Here is a 10,890-nt window from a genome sequence, read left to right as displayed (position 1 = left end):
TTAAATATTGCTTGCACTTCATGTACAAGAAATGTAGACAAAGGGAGAAATCAAAAAATCTTAAAAACTTTTAGTAAAATTGTAGCACTCAGACCAATGGAAGAGACTCCCTTCATTTATTCTGACAACAAAAATGACTCTGTATCCATTATAAGAGCTACTTTTTCTGCATATGGCTTAAGAAAATAATCATTGACACTTTAATAGTTCTAATACTGAAATAACAATGTGAATAGATTATATATTCTATAATTAAATTTCTCCAAATAATTCCTTAAAGTTTATCTTTTTGAAAATTTGCATTCATTGCAGTATTAATTCTAAAAGTAAAATATAAAGAAGTATAAAAATTCAACATTAGAAAAATCATCATGGCCTGGCAGTGGTAGCACATGCCTTTAATCCTAGTACACAGGAGGCAGAGGCAGGCAGATCTCTGTGAGTTTGAGGCCAGCCTGGTTTATAGAGTGAGGTCCAGGACAGGCTCCAAAGCTACACAGAGAAACCCTGTCTTGAAAAACCAAAAAAAAAAAAGAAGAAAGAAAGAAAAGAAAAAGAAAAAGAAATATCATTAAGAAACCTTGGTGTCTCTACCGAATTTGATGGTAAATGCACAGTAATGACTGCTAAAAAGTAGAATTCATAATTGTCTGTAATGTAATAACCTCCTGCCTGCGAATATATAATTGAAGGGAACATGGAAAGATTGGAATACTTAATGCCTCTGCATAAGGAAATTACAAAGACAATATTATTTCTGTTATCATTATCATCTTATTTTGCAATTGACAGTGTTAAATTGATTTAAAAAAAAAAAAACTATACATGTCCTTGTGCAAAAATACAATATAGACTCAACCTGGGAAACTCAGAGGAACAAGGAAGATTTTTTTTAAATAATATGTAAAAATTATGTACCTAGCTTATCATTAAGTAAAATGAAGCTCTCTGAAGACAAGGACTCACATCTTTCTATCAGTCATCAGGAAGATATATTGTCTAGTGTATATAATGAAGAAATAGTCTAAGTCAGTCCTCCATGGCCTCCCCCTCACTTCATGCCATTTAGAATATGTCAAAGGCAAAGAAAAAGAAAGCAACGTGTTGACTCTGAGAAGCTTGGATATAGATTTGAGAGAGTCTCATCAGCCTCGGCTGACTGAGGGGTCTTTCATCTACCTGTATAGAAATCATGGAGAGGCAGGAAGGGCTTCAAATACCAGACTCTAGCAGGTTTCATTCCCCTCTGAGTTTGGAGACAGCAGGGGCAGCCGCAGATTGAAGCACCAGCAAGTGGCCACCCTAATGGGATAGTCTCCATGTAGGCAGAGGGTGTTGGGACCCTTGGCCCTTGCAGCAGCTTCTATAACAGCTCTCGGCCTACTTCTCCCTGAAACCCTTTTACCTGAAGACTTAACTGCTCTTCTTAAGAAGGAACTTCTGGTTGTTTCCTCTAGTTTTTTTTCTCCTTACTGCTCTGCAACCATTTACCTGTTTCCATTGCCCTGCAGCTGGATGCCTGATCTCTTTAGTAGCTACAGGCAGAACTGACTTGGGGTGCCTGCCTCTGTCAGAACTGCACTCTGAAACTGGGATGTGAGTCAGATAGAGGCTGCTAAGGACCTGGGTGCTGGGTGTGGCCAGGACCACTCAGGTACAAACATATGCCGCAGGCAGGATTCCTACATGGAAAGTGTCACTAGTAGGTGGGATCCATCATCAGCTCTTCAGTTATCAAACTATGGCTGCTGACAGTCTGCACATGAAAGCCAGGCTGGGAAAATGGATGCTGCTTAAAAACTTAATCCTTTGGGAACCTAGTGCTTGATAAGAAGCCAAGTTCAAACACCCTGGAACATCTCTAAGGCTGCTGGAACCTCTTTACCTATCAAGCTGTGGTTGCAGGCATTCTTTACTCAGACTGGGCTCCCAGGACTTAGGAATGTAAGGTGAGTTGTGGAGGAACCTAGTTGTAGCACAAATTGTAAATGGTCTTATTAATAAAATCAGACTTGAAGCTAGGTATTGGGGTGAATGCTGGAAGATCAGAGAAGCAGAACAAGCCATAGCTACCTCACATTGCTAGTTTCTCAGATGATCCTGTTTCCTCAGGCTGGAAGCCTCTGAGTCCTCATCCGAATGGGTCTCAGTTGAACTGCTGCTAGAAGCCTAAAAGCTTAACCAGCCAAATGCTTCTAGTTTCTGGTCCTCACACCTTATATACCTTTCTGCTTTCTGCCATCACTCCCTGGGATTAAAGGCATGAGTCACCATGCCTGGCTGTATCCTTGTGGCCTTGAACTCACAGAGATCCAGACAAATTTCTGCCTCTGGAATGCTAGGATTAAAGGCGTAAGTACCACCATTTTCTAACCTCTGTATCTAGTGGCTGTCCTTTTCTCTGACCCCAGATAAGTTTATTAGGGTGCACAATATTTTGGGGAACACAATACCACCACACCCAGTGTTGAGGATGTGAAGCCAGGAAATATCTGGTCCACCTGAGAAGCATATTCAGGGTCCTCAGCTATCAAGCTGACGTGGAGTTTGTCACTTTTTCATCTAACAAGCTGCTTTAAGCTTAGTGAGCTTGCTTGTTTGCTTTCTGTTACCAGTTCAGTCCACAATACTGAAGGTAGTCAAGGAAAGTCATTATGAGACCTGACATTGCAACACAGAAGTGTCTCAATGACCCTAAGCAGCCTGCCTCTACAGCCTGCAAGAGGGTGTTCAGACCAATCATAACCATATGTTTGGACCAATCATACACTTCTTTGGGCCAATCACAGCCTCAAATTTTAACACCACTCAGAGTCATTAAGGCTTGTGGTTTGGTCCAATTATGGCCTTGTCCTCCAGTACCAGTCACAGTAGGCCTTCTACCAGGAGACTTGCTCCTCCTCTGGTGGAGGTGAGAGGGTTTACTGAGGTTTATGGTTGCAAAATGTCTGCTACGTAACTGCTTCTAACAGCCCTGGCTGGGGCAGTGGCTTCAATAGCCAGGGCTATCAACTTCAATCTTTTGCATAATTGTTTTAAGGCATCTGTGGAGCATTCCAGACGGCTTATCCTGGCACAAGGGTTGACCAGCTGGCCATTACATTGATAGTCCTTTTGATCAAGGCAGCCCAGGCAGCAAGAGAGAGTTCAATAACTGCTAATTAGGGAGTCAAATTGATCCATCCCCAGTGCCTTGCTTATTTACAGGAAAATGATCAGAAGGGGTGTTTATAATTATAAACGTAAAGAAGTTAGCATTAATACTAAAAGTAATTTTTAAAAGGCTTTAGCAATTCTTATACCTCCCTAATGCCCAGAGAAGTCTAGTCCAATTTGTTTGTCTCAGTTACATCCTTCCAAAGCCATCTTCAGGAGGCTCCTTTTACCCTTATCAACTGGATATGGCACATTCGTCTGCCTGCACTCTGGAACAGCAAGGGAGATTCATTCCCAGCAGGAAAATACTCCAAAGGAAATAGACCAGCCTGCTAATGGTTAAAGCCAATTGGAATCCAGGAGCAAAGGAATATGACTGATGTCCATATACATCAGCCTTCAAGGCATGGAAGCAAATGGAAAATGAAAAGTACATATAGATGGACAAACAAAATTATCCACCACAATATCTATAAAAATTAAATTTCAACAGCACTTAAGCAGTAGAAAATTTAAAACTTTCCTTTTGAGATCAAGAACAAGATCAAGAACAAGAATCAAGAACAAGACCAACATCACTAAAGAAGGTAATTACTGGAAAATAAAGATTAAAAAGTTTATTATCCACAATGAAATTAGTGTATATATGAAGGCCACAAAAAAAAAAACCTGCAAAGAAACCACTAATCTTAACAAATGAGTTGTAATAATCAAGTTTATCATGGATTTAATGTCAGATAAAAACACAGAAGAAAAAACAATTATATTTCTGTGTGCAAGTGAAAACAAAAGCTAAAATTTATTTTTTAAATATTTGTTTGTCGGGGAGGCCATATGTGAAAGTCAGGGGACAACCTTTGGGAGTCAGCTCTCTCCCTCCACCATGTGGGTCCTGGTAACCAACCCAGATCATCTGTCCCAGCAGCATGCACCTTTATCCCCTAATAGTCTTGTTAGTTAGCTTGAAGTCCAATTTGGGATTCCATTAAAAGCAAGGTCTTCAGTATACATTAAAACTGTAGGACAAAGTGCAGTTGGTCCATCTGACAAAGTGAGCTCCATATTCAAACAACAGATGCAACGTCCAAAGTTTGCATCTTCAGAGACAGTTTGCTCAGAAAGACCTCTGGAGATACCTGACTCATCTATCACATGAGAATATGTACTCCTCTAAAATCTATTAAAATAGTTAATATTTAGAGTAAAATAAACCTAAGGACTATCTAGGGATAAATCCACTAATAGATGTCCAATAACTCAATGCAGACAGTTATGATAATTTAATTGATACAAATTAAAGACTAGACTATGTACAAATATAAGCCATTTGTATAGATCAGGATGCCCAATACTAAAAGGTAATCTTTCCCCTAAAACCATAATACATAGATTAATCCAACCCTAGGAATTGATTTTGTTGTACCCCAAAATCTTGTTTCAAAACGTATAAAGTTGAAAAAGCTAAGAATTAGCTAAGAAATACCTGTGTTTTATTTATTTATTTATTTATTTATTTATTTATTTATTTATTTATTTATTTAAAAATGTGGAATTCTTCAGAAGTTGGCATGTCATTCTCATGCAAGGGCAGTGCTGATCTTCTCTGTATCGCTTCAGATTTAGTAAATGTGTTACCAAAGTGAGCACAATTACCTATAATTTTTTAAAGAACATATTTTGTTTGACAAAACAAATCTGTCAGAAAATCAACACATCATAATTTCAGAGTAACTGAAAAGTATAACATTTGCCCAAGAATAGATAAATGTGTTAATGGAATGGAACTCTTAGAAATAAATCCAGACAGAAATGATCTCTTGGTTTACAGACATTTTACAACAACCTTTCAATGAGTGGACAAAGCTCTCCATAGAGAAATATAGCACAGGGCTGTTTTATACCTTTCACAAACACTTCAAGGCATGACGTATACCAGACTCCCCATGAAGCAGAAATTTGTGTGTAAGAAGTTCAGTGAGGCATGTTCTGAATCTCAGCACCCAAGGGAAGGGTTGGTCACAGAGAGGACTCAGCTACAAATGTTGCTCCCAAGGCCTCTGTTAAGTGCATGAGTTGCTCTGGAAGTGGGATGACCCTTCAGAATTGTCTAAAATTTAGGCAAGGAGTCAAACCTTTCTACCATCCATTGAACAGTCATTGGGTATAGCTTATCCTAGAGAAGAGGCAGAATTTTGGATACAGTGGATCTCTTAGGAGGGTACTAGACAGAGTCCCCCACAAAGAACCCCAGCCCAGAGCTATCAGTCAACAACACTCTTAAAAGCTAGAAAGAGAGGTCTTAGTCTTCAGTGGGTCAAGGACGAAAACTAGGTGACAAAGCCAGCTTCCACAGTAGGTTGCCTACCTGAACAGAAAGTATAAAATTATAAAGGTCCCTGGAAGTGATAAGAGGAATGTGTTTCCCCATATTGGAGTCATGACATAGGAGGGCCCATCCCACTGTAGGCAGTACCATCTCTGGGCAGCTGGGTCTGAGTAAGCCAGGGAAAATAAACCAGTAAGCAGTGTTCCTCCATGGTCTCTGCTTTAGTTCCTGCCTCCAGTTCTAGCCCTGAATTCCCTCAGTAATGGACTGTTACCTTGGAGTTGTAGGATAAACAAATGCTTCTCTTTCCTACATTGCTTCTGGTCACATGTTTATCACAGTAACAGAAAACCAAATTAGAACAGACAAGAATGAAAACACCTGGAATCTGCCTTGGTATGGCTTCACTCACCTGAACATCTATACTTCACGGAATCTCAGTGGCTATTACTTATTTTCTGTATTGCTTTTTTTTTTTTTTCAAAGAGACTGAAACTTTTTTTTTCTGTATTCCGTTTCCCAAATTATTTTCACTCAACTCCTTTACAAATTATTATATTATATCCCTTGAACAAAAGGGATGTTCTATAAAAATCATCAAAGTAAGTACACTTGCATCATCAATATCTTTGAGAAAAGTTTTTTAAATGGTTGCCAACATAGTAAGCATATAGAATTACATTAATCCTGCATGTGGTGAGCCGGCTGCAATACAGAAATATGGCTGATCCTTAGAGCGTTCCCTCAGTCCTCAGCTGTACCCTATCCAGAACTGAAAAGTGCAAACTGCAGAATTAATCCTCTTGGGGATGTCTGGAGGGCTATGTCCACCCAATGCCAACTTTTATGTATGCTGAATGACAAATAATAGCACCTGTAGGAAGGACCTCAAAGAGTAAGGTGTATGTTCCTAAGCTCCATATGTCTTTTTCCACTTTAGCAGGTAAGGGAAAAAAATTGACTACAGTCACACACACATACACACACACACACACACACACACACACACACACACACACACACACAGGAAAAAGCAAAAGGAGATCAGGAATGCAAAGGAATTGAGAACAGCAAAAGAAAGAGGATAAGGGCCAGCGAGATGGTAAAAGTGCCTGGGGGACCTAAGGGACCTGAGTTCCATCCCCCCAACCCAGAGTGGTAGAATGACCAACTCATCTAAGTTGTCCTATCACCTCCACATACACACACACACACACACACACACACACACACACACACACACACACACACACGGCATAGTGAAAGAAAGAGAGAGAAAAGTTAAAGGGTAATCAATAAACATTTCGTCTTCATAAATCACGAATGTCAGTTCATGCGACTCTGCTTCTTGTCCCATTGTCGCATAGCAATTTCCCCCAGGATAAAACCATCCAGTTTAGAGGGAAACTCATTAAGACACAGGATGCTCTAAGGAAGGCCAAACATCCCATCCTATAGGGAAGCTAATTTATACTTAGGAAGTAAACTACTCAAAAGTTTCAGGATGTCCCTAAAACTAACCAAATCCACTATCCCCCTCCTGGTCCTAAACATAAATAAACAGTAAGGATTGCTGAGAGACATCCTCATGCAAGCTGAGTTGCTTGGAAGTGGTTCAGATCGGTCAAACCTCCGGGAAGGAACAGAGACCGGATGACCTGCCTAGAAGAAGCAAAGAACAGCTGAGTTGCCTAGAAGAGGACCAGACCAACTGAGCTACCTGCAAAGGACACCCTCCAACTGCAGATTAAGCAGTACACTCCAGGTTCCCAGCTTTTGTGGGCTATCACCTATGCTGACGGTGGACTTGTAGTGATGCCACCATCTTTGAGTCATCTCTGCTCCTGTAAGTAGCCACTTACCCAGATTCCTGTAAGTAACCCAACTGAAATAAATTGGTCCATCAAGTTGGACTTTGATGGTACCCATTCTTTGGTCTGTTTTCAGTTCCCTATGTGAGGGAACATCTTCCCAGGAATAGTGTCACACAAAACCCATCCCTTCCAGCATTTCAGTTTCTCAGAAACAGAATACCGTGTTATCTTCTCAAAATATACCACTGCCAGAGACGATGAGGAAAGAAGATTCATGTTCAGAGATATCCAGTCTCAACCCCCATCAGCCAATTCCATTTGAGTCACTCCTTTGCATCTTATCTTGGCATCACACGGTACCCTGAAGCTTGCTACCCCTAAAAACACATTCTTTCTCCAACCCTTCCATAATCCTTACTGCCCTCAGTATTTTTATTATTGTTAATATCATTATTGCTATGTCCTAAACATAGTGCTAAAAACTTTACATACACTGTCTTAATTCTTGTATTATAATAAAAAAAAAAGGCTTTCAATCTATTCCTACTCTATAGATGAAGAAAGAAAAGTAGAGTTGATTTTCTGAAAGGTCACACAGCTAAGAGACCATTCGAAGCTGGATTTGAACTCAGATCTGTTTGATCCCGAAGTTTAAACTTCTTGCCTTTAAGCCATACTTGTCATTATACTTGTCATCTTATTGAAGGCAATGCTGGATTAAATTTCTTATAGCACTTTTGAATACACACACACACACACACACACGCACACACACGCACACACATACACACACGCATACACACATACACGCACACACACGTGCACACACACATACACACACGTGCACACACACACATACACACATGCGCGCACACACACGCACATACATACACATACACACACACACACACACACACACACACACACATATACACACTAGTTTTGGCAGCTCTCTCTCATGGCATCCCTATGTCTTCCCAAGTCTGCTCCTATGCTATGTAATTAAAACATCTTCTGGAAACAAAAGTGCTCTCTCTCCCAGTGCTCTGAGGAGCTGTGAAGAGCATGATCTCTCTAGTTTGCTCAAATTTGGAATTCTGTAGTCACCTCTGTTGTTGCCTGGGTTTTCAGTTATATTCACCTGAATGGAAAAGACTGATCTGATAGTGTCACTACTTCAAGAAGGGAAAACTTAAATATGTGAATGGAGGTAGAGATTTATACGCAAGGTTCACCATTAACCTCTCCCCTGGGAAGTTGGTCTTAAATAGTTCTCCAGATGGCCTCCTGCATTAAATGGCTTTTTGAACTCTGTTGGTGGCTTCTATTAGTGCTCATCAACAAACATGAGATCTTTCTGTTTCTGAGACTGTCAGCTCTGATTACAGGATGAAAGACGAACAGCTTCTTTGACCAAATTGCATCTTGGCACTTACAGCTGTGATCCACTTTCCAATGATTATTTCAAAACCCATTAACATGAAGAAAATCAAGAGGGTGATTCTCATCTGAAACCATTAGATGCAAAGCCGTGTCTTACTCCCAGACTGACACTATTCAAAAAGACAAATACCCAGTATTGAGGCTCACACTCCCAACAAAAGCAAGGATGTTCCCCCAAATAAACGCTTTGTTCATGACTTGCCCAGATGCTTGCTGCTTCCCCTGTATTTTCTTGTTATAAATTGGAAACATAACAAGCAGCTGGCAAAGGCTATGTCAAGCTTTTTACCTTGTCTTGGGTAGAAAAGTAGATATATCAATTCCTGTGTGGTATTGCCTTTGAAATATTTTTTTCACATCCTTAAAGGTAAACCCTGCAGATGTCTCAAAGGATGTAGCTGATCTGCTAGTCTTTCAAGAACAGAGAAGACGACTGTGGTTAGCTAACTAATGAAGCATCATACTTTGAAAGCTACTTGCACCCTGTCTTAGGAAACACTGTGGAAAATGTGAAGACAAGAACTTAGAATCAACTATTGCTGTACTAAGGGACAGAAGCTGTGGCTTCTGTCACACAACAGAAAAAAAAGGAGAAAATAATTCACTTAGAGTTAAGATAACACCTTTTATTTGAACTTATTTTATTGTTGCCCCACCGTATGTCAAATAAATATAAGGATTTTATAAACCTATTAATATCTCAGCTTTGAATCTTTATTTTAATTTCAATATTACAAATAAGGGGTTATAGAAATACATTATTGTAAAATCATACAGAATGATAGTGCTTAAAATAAATAGTCAAGGAAAGCCTTAGACTGCAGTATCCCTTAACTAGCATGTAATGCTTACGAGAGAATGAGAAGTACCTTTTAGCAACTTCAAAAACTCTCTTGGACATGAAACCCTAATGGTGTGATTTTTCTTCCACATGAAAAATTTAAAAAGTAACTCTCTGTCTAGGTGGAAAGGAGACAAAAATCTCCAAAACAAACTCCATCTATATTTTATGTGGGATTTATTGTCTACAGCATTTAGGTGCAAACATTTTTAAAGATACAAAAGTTAATGAAGAGCAAACTACAAAACGATGGCCCCAGCCTGTATACAGACTCTTAGGACTGGCTTATATAAGAGACACTGTAAGTGAATGATACCAAACTCTCAGATGAATGATGAAAGAAAGTTGTTCTTTGAGTGTTTCATGTCTACCACAGGGTTGTATATTAACACCTAGTCACCAGCTGCTGGCACTGTTTTGGGAGGTTATGGAACCTTTGAGTAGCATGGGTAATGGGGGTGGGTGACCGGAGATGGACTTCTGAGGGATGTAGCCCAGCCCCCTTCTGACCCGAGGATTGTGCTTTTGCCTAACATCATGATGTGTAGCAGGAATCCTAATTGGTCTTGATAAAAACCCTGAGACAGATATTGAGATAAAGGCTAAAAGATCAGAGAAAAGGAGCAGCCAGCCACTAGTTCTTACCTCTACAAAATCCTAGCCAAAAGAGCCCTGAGCTCCTGTCTCCTCACACCTTATATTCCTCTCTTCACCCAGCCATATTACTTCCTGTCTCCACCTCCCTGGTGCTAGGATTAAAGGCATGAGATCCCAGGAGCTAGAATCAAAGGTGTGTGCCACCACTGTCTGGCTTTGTTTCTCTTTTAGATTACACCAATCTTGTGTAGCCCAGGGTGGCCTTGAACTCACAGTGATACATCTGTCTCTGCCTCACAAGTGCTGAGATTAAAGGCATGTGCCACCACTGCCTGGCTTCTATGGCTAACTAGTGGCTTAGCTCCACGCTCTGATCTTCAAGCAAGCTTTATTTGTTAGACCACAAACAAAATATCACCACAGTGATGTTCAATCAGCCGCCTCGGTGGACTCAATCCAATTGCTATACTTTCCAGTCCATGAGAGACTGTTTTCTCTAAGCCAAGAGTCAGAATAAATCCTTCCCCCCTTAAGTTCTTTCTGAAAGGTATCTGATCTGCAGAAAAGATAACTAATGTAGAAGTCAACAGAATAGATGAAAATATATATATATATATATATATATATATATATATATATATATATATATATAATACCTGAAAAGATGCAAATTCATGCTATTGAAATTTGTTGTGTCCTTTTCATAGGATAAA

The 10,890-nt window shown here is 39.8% G+C and overlaps 1 non-coding gene across 1 annotated transcript; it reads right to left on the bottom strand.

Annotated features, from left to right (window-relative positions):
- Positions 1–4,696: 4,696 nt before the first annotated feature.
- LOC131923750 (U6 spliceosomal RNA) lies at positions 4,697–4,803 on the bottom strand. Its single transcript, XR_009382685.1, has one exon. It is a non-coding gene; the product is annotated as a U6 spliceosomal RNA (small nuclear RNA).
- Positions 4,804–10,890: the final 6,087 nt, after the last annotated feature.

Source organism: Peromyscus eremicus, chromosome 13 (genome assembly GCF_949786415.1).
Source record: "Peromyscus eremicus chromosome 13, PerEre_H2_v1, whole genome shotgun sequence".
In the NCBI taxonomy this organism is placed as follows: domain Eukaryota; kingdom Metazoa; phylum Chordata; class Mammalia; order Rodentia; family Cricetidae; genus Peromyscus; species Peromyscus eremicus.
This window is presented reverse-complemented; position numbering and strand designations above follow the sequence as displayed.